Source organism: Lemur catta, chromosome 24 (assembly GCF_020740605.2).
Source record: "Lemur catta isolate mLemCat1 chromosome 24, mLemCat1.pri, whole genome shotgun sequence".
Classification (NCBI taxonomy): domain Eukaryota; kingdom Metazoa; phylum Chordata; class Mammalia; order Primates; family Lemuridae; genus Lemur; species Lemur catta.
The window spans coordinates 7814688-7834721 of NC_059151.1; the positions used below are offsets into that span (position 1 = coordinate 7814688).

At 34.0% G+C, this 20034-nt stretch overlaps 1 protein-coding gene across 2 annotated transcripts in view; it reads left to right on the plus strand.

The window, feature by feature from the left end:
• The window catches only part of GRID2 (glutamate ionotropic receptor delta type subunit 2), a 1057247-nt gene that overhangs the window by 687116 nt on the left and 350097 nt on the right, over positions 1 to 20034 (plus strand). The gene's annotated exons all lie outside the window — the stretch shown is intronic.

Genomic DNA, 20034 nt, shown 5'->3' on the forward strand with positions numbered 1-20034 from the left:
GGATAATTAAAGGGAAAAAAGTAATCTGATATTCGCCTAGGGAAATGGCATCATCTTTCATTCATAATAGTAATCATTTTTATAAAGTAGTAAATTTAATATATGTAGAATGTGTAGCTGCTTGGTTTTAACCTTTAATATGCATAATATCAGAACAGCTTAGATAAATTTCGTATAGACAGTCTACTGTAAAATATGACATTACAGTATTTTAAGCTCTATATGTATCATGTAATAAGTAGAAAATAGTTGGCAGAAAATGTGCTCTTGTTATGTGCTAAAGGTCACATGTAAGAAGCAGCTAAGTGCCGATAAAGAATGTTTCATGAAATACAGGGAGCCTTTCTCAAGGAGAAATATTAATATAAAAGCCCTTGGAGAAATGGCTTTTCTGTAGTTTGGATTTGCTATTTTTATATATTTTTGGTAGGGAAAAACCTAAGGAAAATGAGTGTGTATACAGAGCGGATGACTATAAATTTCTAACTACGAGTTCACCATATAGAAGGTAAGAGTTTCCTCAGTGGGTTTCTTTCCAGTGCTGGGATGTAAGATGCAGAAAAACCCAGACAAAATAAAGTCAGGAGTTACTCTTATCAGCAATAAAAATTTCTCAGTGAATTTATACTAAGGGAGTTGAAGCTATCTTAATTTGTTTTTAATTTTTGTTTTATACACAAATGATAGTTTAATGAATTATTTTAAAGGAAGCAACCACTACTATGGTCAGGAAATAGAACACACCAAACATTCTAACCACCCCCATATGCTTCTCCCTGACTACATGCCAAACCTCCCTTCTTAGGTAGTATAATCTAGAATCTGAATTTTATGATACGTTTTATTTTACATTTTAAATATAATTTTATAAATTGTTTGCATTTTTACAAAATATAATTATGTTTTGCGAATATTTCACCTTATGAATGGACTCAATAGTGCATATATTCCTTTTTCTTCTTGTGTTCAGCATCACATTTATGTTAATCCTCGTTACATGTAGTTGCAGCTTATCCATTTATATTGCTGTGTTATTTTCTATCATATGAATGTTTCACAGTCTTCTGTAGTTTGTTTCCATTTTTAGAGTATTATAAGCAATGCTGTCACAAATATTCTTGGACATATATCTCAGATATACACTCTTATATTTATGCAAGTATTTCTGTAGATTTTGTATCCAGAAATAGAATTGAATATATTGAACTTCACTATATAACATCAAACTGATTATCATAGAGATTTACCAATTTACATACTACCAGCAGTGCAGGCAAATTGTGTTGCCCCACATTCTAACCAAATATTGGATTTGTAAGACTTTTAAATTTTTATTGATTTTCTGGGTATATAATGATTTAACCTCATGGTTTCAATTTACATTTCCTGATTATAAAAAAGTTCTGCATCTTTTTCTATTCTTTTTAGCTCTTCAGATTTCTCTTTTGCTTTTCATGATTGATTTCTAGGAGTTACCCATATATTCTGAATATTGGTCTTTTTGTTACTTAATTATATTGCAAATACTGCTTTCCTCTGTGTGGATTTTATTTTCATGCCATTTAAAGTACCTTTAAATTTAGTAGAATTATAAATTTTCTTCCTTATGATTATTGCTATTTAGTCTTGTTCAAAAAATCATTCCCTACGTCCCAGAGTAATAAAGATATTATGCTCAATTATGTTCCGAAAGTTTTATAGCTCTGCCTTTTAAATTAATGTCTTTTGTCTACCTGGACATTTTCTTTAATACATGGGATGAGAAGAGAGTGAAATTTTACTCTTCATATAGTATTTTTTTATTGAATATAGCTTAAATACAACAAAACACATAAATTCTAAGTGTACAATGGGTTTCAGTAATTGCATTCACCAATTTTATCACCACCCAGGTCAAATTATAGAACATTTCTCACACCCAGAAAGTCCCATCATTCCTGTTTCCATTCTTAGAAACACATACAGTTGCTTGTTCTGGAAGTTCATATAAAGGGATAATGTTGTACATACTCATTCATATCTCCTTTCTCTCAACATGTTTTTTAAGGTATATTCTTATTTTTGTGTATCAAAGGTTTTGTTTATTTTTCTAAAATTTATATTTCTGAGTGGTATTATAGTCTATGAATACAACATGACATCTTTTAAAATTTCATTTTCTATTTGTTGCTGTGGGAATAACATTGATATTTTACAATAATTTTATATTTAACTCTCTTGCTCAGATTTTTAATTCTAATAACTTATTTGCAGATTCTTGTGAATTTTCTGAAAATTGTCTTATCATCTGCAATTAATGAAAGTTTTGTCTCTTCCTTTGCAATGTTTACACTTTTTTATTTTTTCTTGCCTTAGTGCGCTAAGACTTCTAGGACAATGTTAAATGATAGTAATAATAGTATGCATTTTTGAATCATGATCAATGTCAGAGAAAAAAATTTTAACATTATACTACAAAATGTAGTTTTTTTTATTTTTCTTTTTTATTACCTTAGATTAAGCAATCTCCATAAATTCGTGATATATATATTTTATACAAAAATTAGGTTTATTTAAAATTATAATTATGTTTACATTAATGTTTTTGACTGAGGTTGCCTAAAATTATTCTTTCTGCTGGATTTTTATACTAAGATTTTGCCTGCCTAACTTAAATGAGTTAGTAATGAGAAGCACCCAAGAACAGTGCTCAGTACATCAAAAGATGTTGTAATTAATTATGATTAATGAGAGAAATCTCAGTAGAATGCAAATGCCATATGTTTAAATAGCAATAGTAGAAAAGTAAAAGGAAAGATGAAGAAGGTCACATATTTAGGTGGTGGTAATGAAATGGCTTTGTGAAGCTGAGGGAGAAGTTTTAGTATGTAATTCAGTATATTTGCATGCTCACAGACCAAGCCAGTAGAGAGAAAGAAAACGAAGGTGAAGGGAAGAAAGGTGATCATTTACAGAAGTCCAGGAGAAAGAAAGAGAGGATTGGATCGAGAATTAGATGGAGTTCTTAACCTTAGGCATGAGGGACATCATTTTCCAGAGTGATGAGGGGGAGAGCGTAAGGAAAGATTGATGTGTGTGCAAGTCTTCGTGCTTGGTGTTAGGAAGTTAAGGGAAGTGTTAAGAAATAGATTATCTTTTCTTGGGGAAGTGGGAGGTGAGATTATCTGCTAAAAGGGAAAAAGTAACAGAAGACATTGGCGATAATGAGGCTGGAGATCTAAAGACAGTGAAGAAATTTTGAAATAGCTGCTGTGGCAAACTGGAGAAAGCTGACAAGGGAACATGAAAGAGGCCAGGCAGGGCTGCTGGTTCATTTGAGGTCAGAGATCCAGAATTCACTGCAGCACTAATCTGCACAGTTGTGTATGTTTGCCCAGCAGCATTCAAAAGCCTGAGATAATTTGAATTAATGTAGGCTTGGGGCTTCATGAGGTTGTTTTTGTTTTCTGTTGTGTTGTTTTGTTTTTGATAGCAGGACAATGCAGCCATGAGGTTAAGGGTATTGGCAAGAGCATGGTTGAAGTGACAGAGCATAAAATCTAAATTGGATGTGGATAGCAATGAAGGCAGGAGGTGGCTCAGCAATAGGGAGGAAGTATGGCTCAAGAGCATAGCGTGTTTTCAGCACGTCTGCTGAGCCTGTGTATTAATATGGATTAAATGAGAGAGGTTTGGAGCCAAAAAATTATGTCTGGGGACAAAGACATAATCTGAATTCATGATTCCAAGGGTGGAAGGATTCCAGGCACTCACCAAGTAATGCTTGTGAGATGGCAGAAGAGGGCTTTATTTAGCCTTCTAAGACCAATGCAGTTTAATGTAGTTCTAAGATCTAAGTAGTTTCTTCACTCTGGTCTGAATTCAAAGTCCATAATTTGTTATTTCTGCCATTAAGGTGACAATGAGTCATATACGTTAATTAGCTTATATATACTTTATTCTTAAGTAATATTAAATAACTCCTGAAATTATTTAATTGTTTATATTTCTGTGCTCCAAATCCCAAACTGGATTGAAATTCTCCTATAAACTGGCATTATACAAATATTATTTGAAGGACACTATAAATATTTACTTGATGGTGCCTGATACATTGTTGACACTTAAAAATTTTTTGTATCGTTTTGAAAATTTTAAGCATTCTTAGTTCTTAAATATTTGTTTTTACAACTCGAATGTTTTTCTACTAATTGGCCATTTTAATTAATTACTGAATTTATAAAACTTCAAATCTAGCTCTCAATGAATTTTAAGACTATTAGGAATTAGTTTATAGATTGCCAACTTAATTTGTAAATGGGGCAGTTCCTTTGTACAAGCATTGACACATATAATAATGTTTTCAAAGATACTTATCAAGGAAAAATATTACCATGCAAATAATTGCAGTGCTGATTTACTAGACGCGTGTCCAAAATTAAAGTTCCACTCCCGGTTTCTCCATGTCTCAAAAAGAGTAAATGGCTTTCCAATTGACGAACTGTCAAGTTGTCAGTCTTTATTCTGCTGCCAGTGGCTAAGTGTATACAATGCCCGAAGCCTTATCACCTTGAGCAGGGATACTGTCAGATCTCATAAACTAAGCAGGGTTGTATCTGCTTGGGATTTGAATGCGAAATGTACCAAGGATTCACAGTCCCAAATTTTGGACTAGTCTCTGCCATCCTGGCATTGTGTGAATGAAGGTTTCATTTTTCTGAATTTGGTGAGAATGTGAAAAGGGTTATTTAATTTTCACTGCTGATCAAAATGAAGAGCTTTCCTGGTTTGATATTTTTTTACATGTTTTTTCACTTTGATGTAAGATCGTGTTTGAGTCAATAGATGGTACATTCAAGGTGTTAGCACACTGTATGTTCCTTGAAGATAAATTCAAGCAAAACTCAAAGCCAAATTTTGAAATCATTAAGATTTTCTATATCCTTAACCGTTGCCCAAGAATATGATTATTCTTCTTTCTGTTCATTACCATACAGAATTTCTAAGAAAAAAAATTAATTTGAGTAATACCATTCTCTCAAATCATCTAAAATTAAGCTTATTTTAAGAAGAAATAAAAAGTAAAGATTAAATTAACTAACTCTACTTTTAAAGAATCAATGTGTGTTTTTCTTAGAAAAATTCTACGTAATAGCTTTTTTGCTTGTCTGAATTTTCTTTGTTTTGTTAGGTTTGCCAATGCAGTTCACATTTTATTGCAAATACTGAGTTTCAGCATTAAAATTTAATACTCTAGATTTAATGTCTTTGAACTTTATCACAAACAGGAAAATAAGGCTAGGAAAAGTAGATTAAAGCTGGTTTCATAACCAATCTTAATTGCATAGTAATGCTTAGTATCTTCATAAAAGTGTTTTCTCATAAGTTAATGAAATAAAATGGTACAGCAGAGATATTTTAGCTACTAGGTACAATGGTTTCTCAGATATACTTGGAATCTTTCCTCAGGTTTTACAACTTTAAATTCACAAATATAAAATCTACTGCTTTGCATTTTGGGGCAAACCTAATGTACTCTTTTTGCAAAGGATATTATAAAGAATGTCATTAGTTCATTTTAAGTGAACTGAAATCTTTTACTGCCTTCTACTTAGAAGGAGGAAAGAACTGCATTGCCTTCAAATGGACAATGATTAAATATTATACTGGTATCTTCAACATGTATTTGTACACTGATTTTTCGATATCTAAAATGAATTCACTTTTTTGTACTAGCCTGCTTTATGTTTCCTTATAGTACTTTTTACAAACTGAAATTATACATATACATATAATCCTCTTATATGTTTATAGGTATATGTAAATATAATTAATTACTTTTTTATAGTTTACTTTTAGCTCCATGAGGCAAGAACTTTTGTTTGTTCCCTGTTATATCCCCGGATGCATGGCATATACTAGATGCTCATTAAGTATTCAATGAATCAATACATGTGCATACTGACATAAAGATACATAAGACTCTTTTCTGCCTCTGTAAGGTTAACAGTCATGTTTTTTCTCTATTCAAATGAAAAATAATAAGTATTTTCACTTAATTAGAATGTTAGTGTGTGATTATACTCTTTCCGTCTTTGTACCCTCAATGCCTATCAGAGTTGGACACGTGGTCACCAAAAATATAATCAATGGTTTCAATTGTTATTAAGTAAGATATATGTGTAATTTATTTATAAGAATTCATAGAGAATAAGGAAATAGTGAGTAGTTTGATTATTCTAAGCAACATGGAAAGACCCATAAAAGTACAAGCTCATTAGGACTCTTGGTATTTGTAGTTCAAGATTATTTTCTAACAATGAGGCTGGATTTAATATGCTATAGTGGAAAAAAGTATGTTGTAGCCTTTGCTGTCAGGCACACCTGGGTTGAAATACTGGCTCTGTCACTTACTGATTGTGTCATCTTTGGACTTCTAAACAAAGAGAGTTTCAATTTCTTTATCTGTAAAATGTGAATAATATTACTAATACTTATCTCTCAGGATTGTTGTAAAGTTTAAGTGAAATTATGTTTCTTTGTTACATAATGAGGGATAATTAAAATAATGCCTATTTGCAAATGGACGGTATGTTATGAGATTAATTTTCAAGCCAAGACAAGAAATTTCTATATGAGGTGGAGAAAGTAACTTTATTTTAGGTGTGATTGACAGAACATTGTACTTGACAATCACAGTGATAGCATCAAAGACTAGTCTTTTTGTTTCATTTAATGTTCTTTCTGACTCCAAAATTCTGTAAGTTTCTTAATCAAGGATTGGGGAATAGAGTTACAATTGTATGGAAATCTATTAGTAGAAAATCTGCTGGTAAACCTAGTCTGTATAAACCCAGTCTTTATAATTTAAGCCCATAATTGGAAAATCTGCCATTTTTATTTACTGTCATATTTCTAGCAATGAATTTATGTCTTTGAAGGTTTATATAATACAGAGAATCTAGAAAATGCTGTGAATTGACAATATGTTGTGAACACAACAGCTTTTATGTTTTTGTCCTATCTTCTTTTATATGTAATATATAATCATGATGATTTACCTCCATCAGCTTTTATTCTGATATGTCTTCAGAAAATATATTGTGCCATAAAGTCATGTGATTGATATTCAGTCTAATATTTTATAAAATTTCCATTGTGTTAGACTCTCAAAATTATTGATCCCAGCAGTCTCTTGATGTGTAGGGGAGCTCTGAACTCTTGAGAAGTATACACTATGGTCCAGATTATTTCTGCTTCTCAGGGAGCCCCTCTGCTATCACTGCAGAGCAGAGAAAATAACAGATATATCTGCTGATGTTTAGGGTTACTATGACTTTCTGGAAGAGTTAGGTGCTACTTGGATTGAGATAACCTCTGAAAGAGTTCTACTTCAGGCTGGGCGCAGTGGCTCACACCTGTAATCCTAGCACTCTGGGAGGCCAAGGCGGGAGGATCACTCGAGGTCAGGAGTTCGAGACCAGCCTGAGCAAGAGCAAGACCCCGGCTCTACTAAAAATAGAAAGAAATTATCTGACCAACTACATATATATATAGAAATATATATAGAAAAAATATATATAGAAAAAATATATATAGAAAAAATTAGCCGGGCATGATGGTGCATACCTGTAGTCCCAGCTACTCGGGAGGCTGAGGCAGTAGGATCACTTGAGCCCAGGAGTTTGAGGTTGCTGTGAGCTAGGCTGACGCCACCGCACTCTAGCCCGGGCAACAGAGCGAGACTCTGTCTCAAAAAAACAATTTAAAAAAAGAGTTCTATTTCAGGTAATCAGCATTCACTGCCTCTTGGAGAGAAAAGGAGCTATCTCTGCTGGTGATTTGGATGATACAGACCTCTCCTGATAGAGTACAATTCCAAGTCCAAGTTTTAGTGGGAATAGAAATACCAACTTTTATGAAAGAAGTATAAAATCTGAACTGTTTACTTTGCGTAATGCTGAAGTTTATATGGCCCCTTGACTGGGCTAAGGGATGCCAAGGTAGCTGGTAAAATATTATTTCTGAGTATGTCTGCCGGCTGTTTCCAGAAAATATTAGCATTTGAATTGGTAGACTAAGTAAAGAAGATGGCTCTCAAGACAGTGGGTGGATATCATCCAAATCTGTTGAGGGCCTGAATAGAAAGAAGAAAAAGGTATAGAAGGGGTGGATTTGCTACATGTTCAAGCTGGGACGTCCATGTTCTCCTGCCCTCAAACATGGTCGTTGCTGGTTCTCAGGCCTTCACACTCCAACTGGGAATCACACCAGAGGCCCCTCAGTTTTGGAGCATTAAACTGAGACTGGTACTTACACCATTGGCTCCCCTGGTTCTTAGGCCCTTGGGGCTGGACTGGAACTAAACTACCCACATCTCTGGTTCTCTAGTTTGCGAACAGCTGATCTAGGGACTTCTTAGCCACTGTAACTGTGTGAACCAATCCCTCATAATAAATCTCTTTACATGGTACGTATTTATATTTATATATACCAATGGGTTTATACATATATACTTATGTATCTGTATGTGTGTATGTACATATAAATATAAATATATATATTTCTGTTTTTCTGGAGAACCCTAATACATTTGGTAGAGATTATTTTACCACTTTAGAAGAAAAAGCTAACTGTGAAGGAAGTAGCTGCTATTGGCATGCAGATTCTCAGGGAAAGTTTACAGAGATGTATGTGCTCCTAAAGAGATTCAGGGAGTCTATGATATCATCTCTAGTCCACATGGTGAGTGTTGGTTGGTTAAAGGTTCAAGACTATACCTGATAGGAGGCAAGGTTTAGTTTCCTTTCTCCTCTACTAGACAGAACCCACAGTGGTCTGTCTTTAAAAAAGGTCTTAAGAAAACATTGTGTCCCACATTGGGACACAGTGGAATCTGCATCACCCCAGCCTCCAACAGACAGACACAAGGACACACACACACACACACACACACACACACACACACACACACACGACACCAATGAATTCACCAATGTGTTGTGGTACTGACCATCCACTGAACAACCTCATTCCTATTTCCAGCCACAAATGTTAATTGATGTCAAGGGCCTAGTACTAGGGTAGTAATTATTAAATGAATTTATGTTAGAAATATGGAGAATTAGGAAACTCTTACTCATATAGGCACTCCTTTGTTGAGGTTTCACTGTCCTGGTTGAATTTTAAGTGGCAGATATCAAAGGTATTTCAAAGAAGTTGCGTGGGTGAGCTGACAATGGCAGGAAAGGGTCAAACAGTAAGTAAGCCATTTGTCTCTGTGTGTGGAAACCCACACCAGGCTTATATATTATACAGTGACATTCATGGTGTAGTAGGGTCAGTTGAATCATAATCCCAGGGCTTGTCATTGCACCTCAGATTCTCTGCTTTCTCTCCACTCTGAATTTCTCTATAGTCTGTTCAAGTATTCAATTAAATAGCTCTCTTGTTGTCTCAGGCCTGTCTGGAGTCCTCAAGGAGATTTAAATTCTTTTAGCAGCAACTGGGTTTTATATAATTGGAATGACTAAAAAAACTTGAATAGTTGTGGGCATTAATCTCACAAAATTTGCCAGCAACTTTCACAACTCGTTTGGCAGGGGGGTGTCTCTCATTCAAACTAGTGAATATTATGTCCATGTCAGGATGAATAATTGGAATTGTAATCATGACTTCTGGTTACTGCTGCTTATAGTGCCTCCTTCCTGTCTTTCTTTTTTCTTTTTTCAGTATTTTATTTTTCTTCTTCACCAGGGCACCTGACCCACTACAGCTGTTTAGACACCACTGACGTTAGTCCTAAATTAGCTGTTTTATGGTGACTGAAAATGTTTGGTATTTGTTCATTTCTTTTTAATAGAAACTATGGTATTAAAGAAACTTTCTGGTGACTTTAGGATGGCTGGGATGTGTACCGTCACCCCTTTTTAAATTTCTGCTATTAATTTGGGTACTGTTTACTCCAAGGTTTATTTTTTGACAGAAAGGTGGTATATTGCAATAAAAATAGACAACATGTATTGTTCCACTTCCAGAGAGAAAAATAATTGATTTTTTATGCTAAAAACTGAGCCAAAGACAGGAACCTGCTGTTTGAAAACTGGCCTCCAGCCCACAAAGCATGAAGACTATTAAAACATGGTTTGAAATGGACAGCATGTTTCTCATTATATTCCTGTTTTTTGAGTGGAGGATACTCAAATGTACAGTATTTTTACTGAGGTTTTAAACCTATACCCCCTGTTAATGTAATGATGTCCTTATTTACCTACTGGCAAATATTTCTGAAAATTGAGATGGTCCCCTTTTAAGCATGCTCTCCTTTGACAATGTGTGCAGCTCTATGACCTTGCATACAATAAGCATTTATTTCTGGCTATGAAAAATGAAATCCAATAACATTTGTTTTCTCCACATTAGTTGTATAGTTGTGTGTTTAAATGTTTCATATGTAAAATTCTTGGTGTATTTTGAGGGAAGAAAATATTCTCAAAGTTTATCAGAAGTAGGCAAGTAATTTAGACTTCGGTGACAAAAGTTTTTTGTTTGTGATTTGAACTAGAATCTCCTCTCTAGAACCAGCATTCTGATTCTTTCACTCCAATACCACCTTGCATTCATAAATAATTCCGAAGCCCTACTTTTTAAATAGCAAAACAGTTTATTTTATTTTCAGATATTATCTATGACACTAGATCATACAATTTATATCTTATGCTTTTTTAAACAGGACTATACCATGTCAAAATAATTTGTAACTATATTTGTAAATTTTCCAATTTTGGACTAGGATAAAAGTATCTAGAGTAATTTTATAGTATGATAATTTTACATATAATAATAAAACTCTAAATTCTTGCCATAACCAAAATTTTAATATATGAAATGTGTCTTCAGATTATCTCCTTTGGTAAAGGTTTGAAAGTAAAAACTCTGAAAATAAAATCCTTAACAATTATAGATTTAATTAACAGTTCTAATTTTCAAAAAAGAATATCAGATAATTTTTCTCATAAAATTTAGGGTTTACTTAGATTTTAATGATGAATAATTAATCTAAAATAATTTATAGTTAAAGATTTTCATATTATCAAAAAGGACTTAAAAAACATAAATGTTCACATTGTTTCTCACCTGGGATTCCTGAGATTAGCAATCATTCTGACACCCAAATATTTATTAACCATTAAATAAGAAGATAAAGGATTGAAGAACTAAAAAAGAAAAATTAGAAAAAAAAAACCATGTCTGTAGCTTCCATAGGAGTTTAAATCAACAAATATATAAAATCTCAAATTTTATCAATTTTTTGTCAAATTCCAAAGAATTCTGGAGGACACTTTTTCAAGGTGATGGTCAAATATTTTTATTCCAAAATAAAGCCTTATTAATAACTTCTATAGTATTATTACTATCTATTATGTTATACAACTTAATGTTGTTTATATATGTTCCCTGAGTTATATACTACATTCTCTTCTTCTTTTCCCTACACTTTTTGTTGAACCTACAAATGTTATTTTAAGAAATTGTTATTGTTTAAATTGTTAGCATTTTCAATAGGGCCTTAAATGTCTTTTTAGTAAATTCTCCATGGATTTAATAGATAATCTATCAAAGTTTGTATAGAGTTCTTTCCAATATGCAAAATAAATGTTTTGAAATGGAAATACTCTTTTGAGAAATTAAAAGCACTTTTATTAATCATAGTAATTCAGATGCAATAAAGGGCTTTTATATTTATTGGCAGTGAACTTTGATTTTAAATTCAGTAAATATATATTTTCAGGGTTATTAAACTCCATTGTAACAGTAAAATAACATTTCTGGATTTTTTTAATCAAAAGTTATAAATGAACCTCATTTTTTAACGTAATCCCACAAACATCTTGGATTAATAGAGATTGTGCTCTGAAATATTTAATTTAAATGTTTAAATATTTAGTACAAAATGAATGCATCTAGCTGAATATAATCATCCTGAGTCAGTTACTTGATGCTCATGAAGAGAAAAGCATGTATCTACTGAAAATGTTTTCAAGCAAAACTTAATCAGAACCTATGGAAGGTTTTATTACTCTGCAGTACCTGAATAAAAGTAGTTTTGTGGTTTTAAGTGGAAATGTATTTGAAATGCTTTGCTTGAGAATTTTTTCTTTTGATTCTTTCAAGGTTGATATGAATCTATATCCCAAAATGAAATGAGAAATCTTTCAGTCCCAGTCTCATGCATTTTAGAATGTCTGATTGTAGCCATTTAGAGCAATAATATGATTTGAATAAGTGCACTTTCATTAAACAGGAGACAATGTCTTTTTAGGATTGTGGAAAAAGTTGCATATTTCTTCCTGTCATGTAGAAAGTATTGTATTAGTGTATGCCTTTTCCCTCCAGTGAAAATCAGAAACTGCATAAATATTTTTGGCACAAAGTAATTACAATGAAGAGATTGGATTCTCATCCTATGTGATTTTTATTTGTTGAAAATCATAATAATTTTAGTTTCATCTTCTTTCCCTTTCTGTGATTCCAGCATTCTCAATCTCTTACAAACCAACAAATAAAAAATTCCAGTTTCCTAAATGCCATTTCTATTCTAATTGTTTTATTGCTGTTAGATTAATTAATTCTACAGTAGTCTCTTCTATATATCTTTATGTCTTATAATCACGTTAGTTGTATCTACTTTAAAAATAAACACAGGAATATTTCATTTATTCTTAAACATACCCCAGTTTTTCTAAGTAGGCAGTATTTTTTTTTGTTCATCCCAAAGATTTCTAAAGGACCATAAAATTAAGAAAAACTTAGCAGTCATTTGGTGGAACATCTCTGTCTTACATATATTATAGTTTTCATGGCAATGGATTAGTTCCCTCAGGAGTAGGTTGTTACAAGCCAGGATGCCCCTCAGACCTTGTGTCTTTGCACATGTCCATTTCCCCTTTGACCTTCCGCCATGTTCTAATGCAACATGGAAGCCCTCACCAGAGGCTGCAAAGGAGCCAGCATCACGCTTCTTGAACTCCCCAGACTGCGGAACCATGAGCTAATAAACCGCTTTTCTGCATAAATTACCCAGTCATAGGTATTCTGTGATAGCAACACAAAGTGAACAAAAACACATTGTAAGTATGGAACTAATCTTTAAATATATTTATAGTTTTGTAGTTATTTTATAGCATATTAAATTCCAAGAAAAAAATCTATTTAAAATCACATATAAAAAATTTCTCACATTTTCACATAAAATAACACCAATTCTATCATGATTTTTCTCTTGAAAACCCTGGCTACTAAAATATGAAAATTTTTGGCTCCAATCCATCCTACTCTTTTGACTTTCTCCTACAAAGTTTTATGTAATATTTCATTTTTAGCCTCATTTTTTTTCTTTCATTCTTCACATTTTATTTTTTGTAGTAGAGGTAACATTTCCATTTATTTCTTCAAGGCCTTCTTTATCATTTTTAGAATGACAGCCACATTTTATCTCTCTATGAATTTGACATTAAGTTTTATTTTACTGTTGCTAACAGAAGCATATTTTGATTAAAAATAAATTGATGCACTTGAGAATGAGTTGAAATTTTGGCCATCTACCGAAATATTTTTCTGTAAATATTTTAGGCTTTGTGGGCCCCTTGTGGTCTCTGTTGCATATTCTTCTTTGTTTATGTTGTATGTGTGTATGTATGCATTTTTTACAATTTTTTAAAAAGGTAAAAGAATTCTTAGCTCAAGGACTGTACAGAAACATAGTTTGCTGATCCCTGATCTTATTGACTCGGCTTCTGGCTTCTTCCACAAAGGATATAAGGAGACTTGGGAAAATAAAATGTATATTACAAATATTACAATGAGTAATAAAGAATTAGTAAATAAGGGTCGGGCGTGGTGGCTCATGCCTGTAATCCTAGCACTCTGGGAAGCTGAGGCGTCAGGATCACTTGAGGTCAGGAGCCAGAGACCAACCTGAGCAAGAGCGAGACATGTTTCTACTAAAAATAGAAAAAATTAGCTGGGCAACTAAAAGTAGAAAAAATTAGTCAGACATGGTGGCGCATGCCTATAGTCCTAGCTAGTCAGGAGGCTGAGGCAGGAGGATCGCTTGAGCCCAGGAGTTGGAGGCTGCTGTAAGCTAGGCTGACACCACAGCACTCTATCCCGGGCAACAGAGTGAGACTCTGTCTCAAAAAAAAAAAAAAAAAAAAAAAAAAGAATTAGTAAATCAATAACATATCAGAACAAAGTCAATGCTTAATAAAGGAAACCTAAGAAACAAAAATATAACAGTATACTAAAGTTGCCCAACATAGTTACTATACTTGAGCTTAAGAATGTGGTTCCAGTAGTTTAGAAGCCCATACAAAAACTTGCTCAGTTACATACTTATTATTAGGACGATAAAACAGGCCAGTCCCTCTTCTTAGCATTCCTTTTTAAAATCAGTGTCCCACATAAGACTTTACCCTCCTCAATAGCTTTGTAAACCAAATGCAAATATGGCGGTTTTGAAATAATCTTTTCATAAAAGCTGAGAACATAACTGTGAAAACCCAAGAAGGCAGTTAGGGAGAATATTAAACACTGTGGTCCAAATATTGAGTCTTTATGATTTCTAGGCTAATTCAAGAAGAGAACATAATATACCTTAAAATTGGATATTTATCAAATAATTACACACATATATTCCCCAGTGTTATTTACAGGGAATTTTAAATCATTTATTTTATCTAATTATAGAAGAATTACCAAATCCTTATAAAGAAATTAGGGGAAAAAAAAGAAAAATCATTCATACTTTTACTACCTTGAATAAAATCCCTGTTACTATTTTGGTAATTTTCCCTTATTTTACATAAAAATTATAACTACAGGGTTGTATTTAGTTATAACTTCAATTATGCAAATATCCTAATAATTTTTATCATCTTACATTTTTGTATGGTATTTTGTAAAGAACTACATGGATATTTTGCTCCAAAATAGCTGAATAATTTTCTATATATTGAAAAATCTGCCCCATCCTTTTGATTTGCAATGCCTTAAATTGTTACATATTACATTTTAAATATGCAAAATCTTAGTATATTATATTTGGATTAAATAGATAAATTGACTTGCTTTCATGTGTTTGTTTTCTCAATTCAGTTTCATTTGCCTTATAATTAGTAAATCATCTCGGAGTATAGCTGATGGTCTTGATTTTTAAATGTTGCAGATTTTTTATTTTCTTATCTTTCTTTTTAGATATTGGTGTGAGTCATTTGAAAAGGCAGTGTCAGAAACAACTATTCATATAAAAACCTTTGTAAAAAGCCAACCATGTTATCCTTCAAAAGCACTGGTTTTGACAATGACTCTACATCATTATGGGGAAATATGCTTATCTTAATTGCTATGAAATGGGAGCATAAAAGTCAGCAGAAAGTGGTTTCATGTCATTGAAATGAATTTGTTTGTTTTACGGCAGTTCAGAGAAGAGTCCTGTTTTGTGTTGCTTACAATTATTATCTTATCTGTGATGACCATTCTTGCTGAACTTGTCTTTTGCAATGTTATGGAAATTCAGATTACATTCAGGTAGCTAATGATAGGGAGTTTATGTTGAACTCAGCTTTAGCACAGGAAGAGTTTTTGTCCACAAATTCGAAGACTTAGTAGTGGTCATTGAAATGTGTAAACTAAATGTTATTATTTTGGGCTTATTTACAACATTGACCAAATACAATATTGAATGGAATGCCTCCAATTATTCTTCATTAAAGATTGCACTAATAACTCAGTAGTTTAAGTAATTTGTAGGCAAGGTAATATTTCTGTCACCTTAAGGAAGTTGACTTCTTTTTTTGACTTAGATTATACCATGATTTTGTCTGAGTTAAGGTCATAACAAAATTATGGTTAACAAGGGGAAGATTGGACTTCTTTGGGATTTAAACAGTGGCAAAATAATCGTAATTGTTGTTTCAGTGTAAAAAGCTTTCTAGTGAAACAAGCAATATGAGAAGATATTTTTAAGCCTTAGACTGAAAGATCTTTTGGGTATATCAAATGTAAAGCATTTACACTAAGCACTGGAAACCTAGGATAAATAAGCTTCGTGGGTGACATCTGGGTTCTGTGTTCCCACAATTTCTTTCTTTTCTGAGACACGCTTTCAGTCCCTAGGTTTATTCTCAATATTGGGCCCGAGCCCCCCACAAAGACTTATGTTTGGGTTTTAAAATATTTTTGATAAAATTAAAACTGCATAAATAACTGGCAGTATCTTTAGGATTCCATTTTGTCTGGTCTGTCACGAAACTGTTCAAAGCTCATTTGGGTTTTAGATATCTTTGTCAAATCAGGAACTAGAAAGATAAGGTCCACATTTGCCTGTAGTTAAGACATAAAAACTATTTCAATTTGTCAAAAAAATTTTTTTTTTTTTAAAGTCCATTTACAGAAGTTGGGGGTGGGTGTCCTTCTACTTACAAGATTTAGGAACTGGGCATGGTGGCTCAAGCCTGTAATCCCTTCACTTTGAGAGGCCAGGGATTCAAGACCAGCCTGGGCAAGATGGTAAGAGCTCATCTTTACCAAAAATGAGAAAAACTAGCTGGGTGTGGTGGCGGTGCCTATAGTCTCAAGTTAGGTGGGAGCCACCACTTGAGTCCAGAAGTTCAAGGCTGTAATGAGCTGTGCTCCATGCTCAGGCCATTGCACTCCAGCCTGAGTGACAGAGCAAGACCTTGTCTCAAAAGAAAAAAAAAAAAAATTAGAAAAGCTCCTCTCCATTTAACTTTTCTTTATTTCCTAATCTCATCTAACCACATTGCGAATATTCTGAGGAAGCATCTTATCAAACAAATGGGAAGTGATTAATTTAGAGGCTAAAGTCCTCACTTAAAGTCATTGGTGGGTTCTTGGAAACTTCAACTTTAAGCAAAAGGAAGTGTAACAAAACCAATTTTACCATAGGCTAATTGGTATAAACAAGATTTAAGTTCCTATGCCACATGTCTGGTCACAAAAGCATCACCAAACTTCTAAGGAAGGACCCAGAAGAAATCTAATATTAAACAATGAAACAAATGTAATATATACATTTTAAAAAGATTAATATAAACAAGTAAGATAATTATTTATCCAATTTTAGTGAATCAGCAATGGCAGTTGTAGTGGTGGTAGGTTAAATGAAAGAGTAAATGTTTGCAAAGTGAAAATGGTCAGGTGCACCTCTTCCCACCATGCAGTTCAAAAACAAACTGAGAACTATGGCAGGCTCAGTGGGTGCTTTTGAAGCACATTGTTTATGATCGTGCATTTGTAAGTTTATTGTCTACTTTACAATCATTTGTATGCATTCACTCGTTCATTTTCCAACCTTCTTATTCCAGTTTGGGGGTCTCTGGTGGCTGGAGGTGATCCCAGCAGCTCAAGGGAACAAGGTGGGAACCGACCCTGGATGGGACACTATCCCACCGCAGGGCACACTCACAAACACCCACCCTCACTCAGACTGGGACCACGCAGACTCTGCAGTTTACCTAACACGCACTTCTTTGGGACCCAGGAGGAAGCTGGCGTACCTGCAGAAAACCCATGCAGACACGGGCAGAACGTGCAAACTCCACACAGTGGCCCCTGCCAGGAATCAACTTTTTTCTCATCAACTTTATCATAAAATGACATTGAACAAATGATATTTTTCGAGGACCTGATGTATACACATACCAAACTATATTCCATACAGGGATAGCTAAAATGGAGTCTGTAACATTGTTGCCTGTGAAAGAGAAAAAAAGTAATATCATCCCTAGACATATACCATAAGCCACGTGTGTTGTTTTACATGTTCAGAACAGCACCACCATTATCTTTCACACGCACACATATGCACACACATATATACACACACACATCCACCCATCCGTGCCCCTCACCCCAGCGCACCCATACACAGCTCAAAGAGTCGGGCTTATGCCCTAAGCTGGGCCATGGCATCCCTCACACCAAACCCATGGATTAGTTTAGTAATGAACACATCGCTCAAGGTGTATCGACTTGAATTCTTTTCCACAGTTTCTGTAAGAAAAACTTGTTGGATGGAGATCTCTTTCCTCTTGATCCTAGGCTTTAAGAATAAAAGCCCACAGGTACCTGCGAGTCTGGTTCTTGGAAATAATCAAACTGACAGAATAAAGCCAATTCAGAGAGAAGGTGAGCAGCACAGAGATTGCAAATACCGTTTGAATTCCTGGATCCAGTTCTCCAGTTAAAATTGGCTTTCTGTGTCTGCAGCTAATAGAGCTCTCACCACCACCTTGTCATGTAACACTGTTTAATTCATTTTATCTGTGCATTTGGCAGGAGGTTTGTAATTTAATCTAGTATGGATACAAGACAGTCCTTTCTAAATCTATTTCAAGAAGGGCCCTGGACTCCTACCATCATTCTTGATATTTAGATATTATTATTCATTCCTTCACCCAATAATATTAGGAAAGTTTATTAAGCTCTAATTAGATATTCTTAACTGTTCCAGTTCTCACAACAACCATATGAGGTTTATCGCTTTAATATATATACCCTTCACATATATGCAAGAGAGTTTAATTAACCTCTCTGTAAAAGTATAGAGTCAGTAATCAAACTTGAGTTTGTTTGATTTCAAAGGTGAGTTCTGAAGCCCTCTACTACTTTGCCTTTCTTCCAGCATACATACCGTGTGCCAGTCATGGTGCTAAGCACTAGGAATGCACAGTTCTGGTAACTGGAAGCCCAATGTCTAGATTTCAGCAGGATTGGTGTCTGGTGAGGGCTGTCTCCTTGGGTTGAAAATGGCTGTGTGCTCAAATGACCTCATTTTTTGTGCATTCGTGGAGAGAGAGCAAGCTCTTTTGTGTCTCTTTTACAAGGACACTAATCTTATTGGATCAGTTCCCTACCCTTATGACCTCACTTAACCTTTATCGCTTCCTCTAGGCCCTGTCTCTAAATACATTGGGGGTTAGAGCTTCAACATATGAATTTTAGGGGGACACAAACATTCAGTCCATAAGTCCATGTAAGTCCATGTAAGATAAATACTCTGTTAGGGTAAATTCAAGCCTTTTCAGGACTACATTATTAGCTCAACTAGGCCCTCCCACTATGATTTTCATAAAATGGAAATAGATTTCCACAAAATATAAATTTTATAAGTTTCTGCCACCTCTTACATGTTCCATTTCACCTAACTCAGGCTAGAGGGATCACAGAAGGTATAATTATACAAATAAATATATAGAATATTGTGGGTCAAAGATTCATTAAATTATAGCCAGATATCTAAACTGACGGCAGGTATCTTGGCTGGAAAAATACAAAAGCACCAAGCCAAAGCACATCCATCTTCTCAGACTGCTGAATTAGGATGACAAGGAAGAAATGCTAGTTGCATGATCCTGGTGGCCCAGGGCTGATTATGTTAGATTGATGGAGAGCTGAGTAAATGGTTCTTCCTTTCCTGTATTTATTTTCAAATGATAGGAAGAAATACAAGTTTTATGAGTAAACACCATAAAACTATGATAATGATTGGATGTATTTCCTGAAATCATATCTCCTGTATATATCTAATTTTGAAATGAAAAAGAAAAATTAACGTGTCAGCATATTTTAATTCAGAGTCACATCCAGACGTAGTTCAAGAAAATTCCAGTCAATGCTAAGAAGACTCTAGAATGTTCATGTCTGGAACAAAATTATGGTCAGCCCAATGCAGTGGTTCTCAAGGTTTGTCGCACATTACAGTCACCTGGGAAGCTGTTCAAAAACATACCCAATGCCTGCTTCTCACCTGAAATCAATAAATCAGAATCTCTGGGGATGGGACCTGACATTTTTAAAAGCTTCCTATGTAATTCTGGCATACAGATAACCACTGGCCCAATGTTGAGAAGCAATGGCCTAATGCAGTAACCAGTGAAATTACTCGGTCTGAAATTAGAAGGCCCAGCCTGTGTGGACCAAATTATTCTTATTAGCTGCTACTTAGGTCCAGAAATTTCACATATAGAGGGG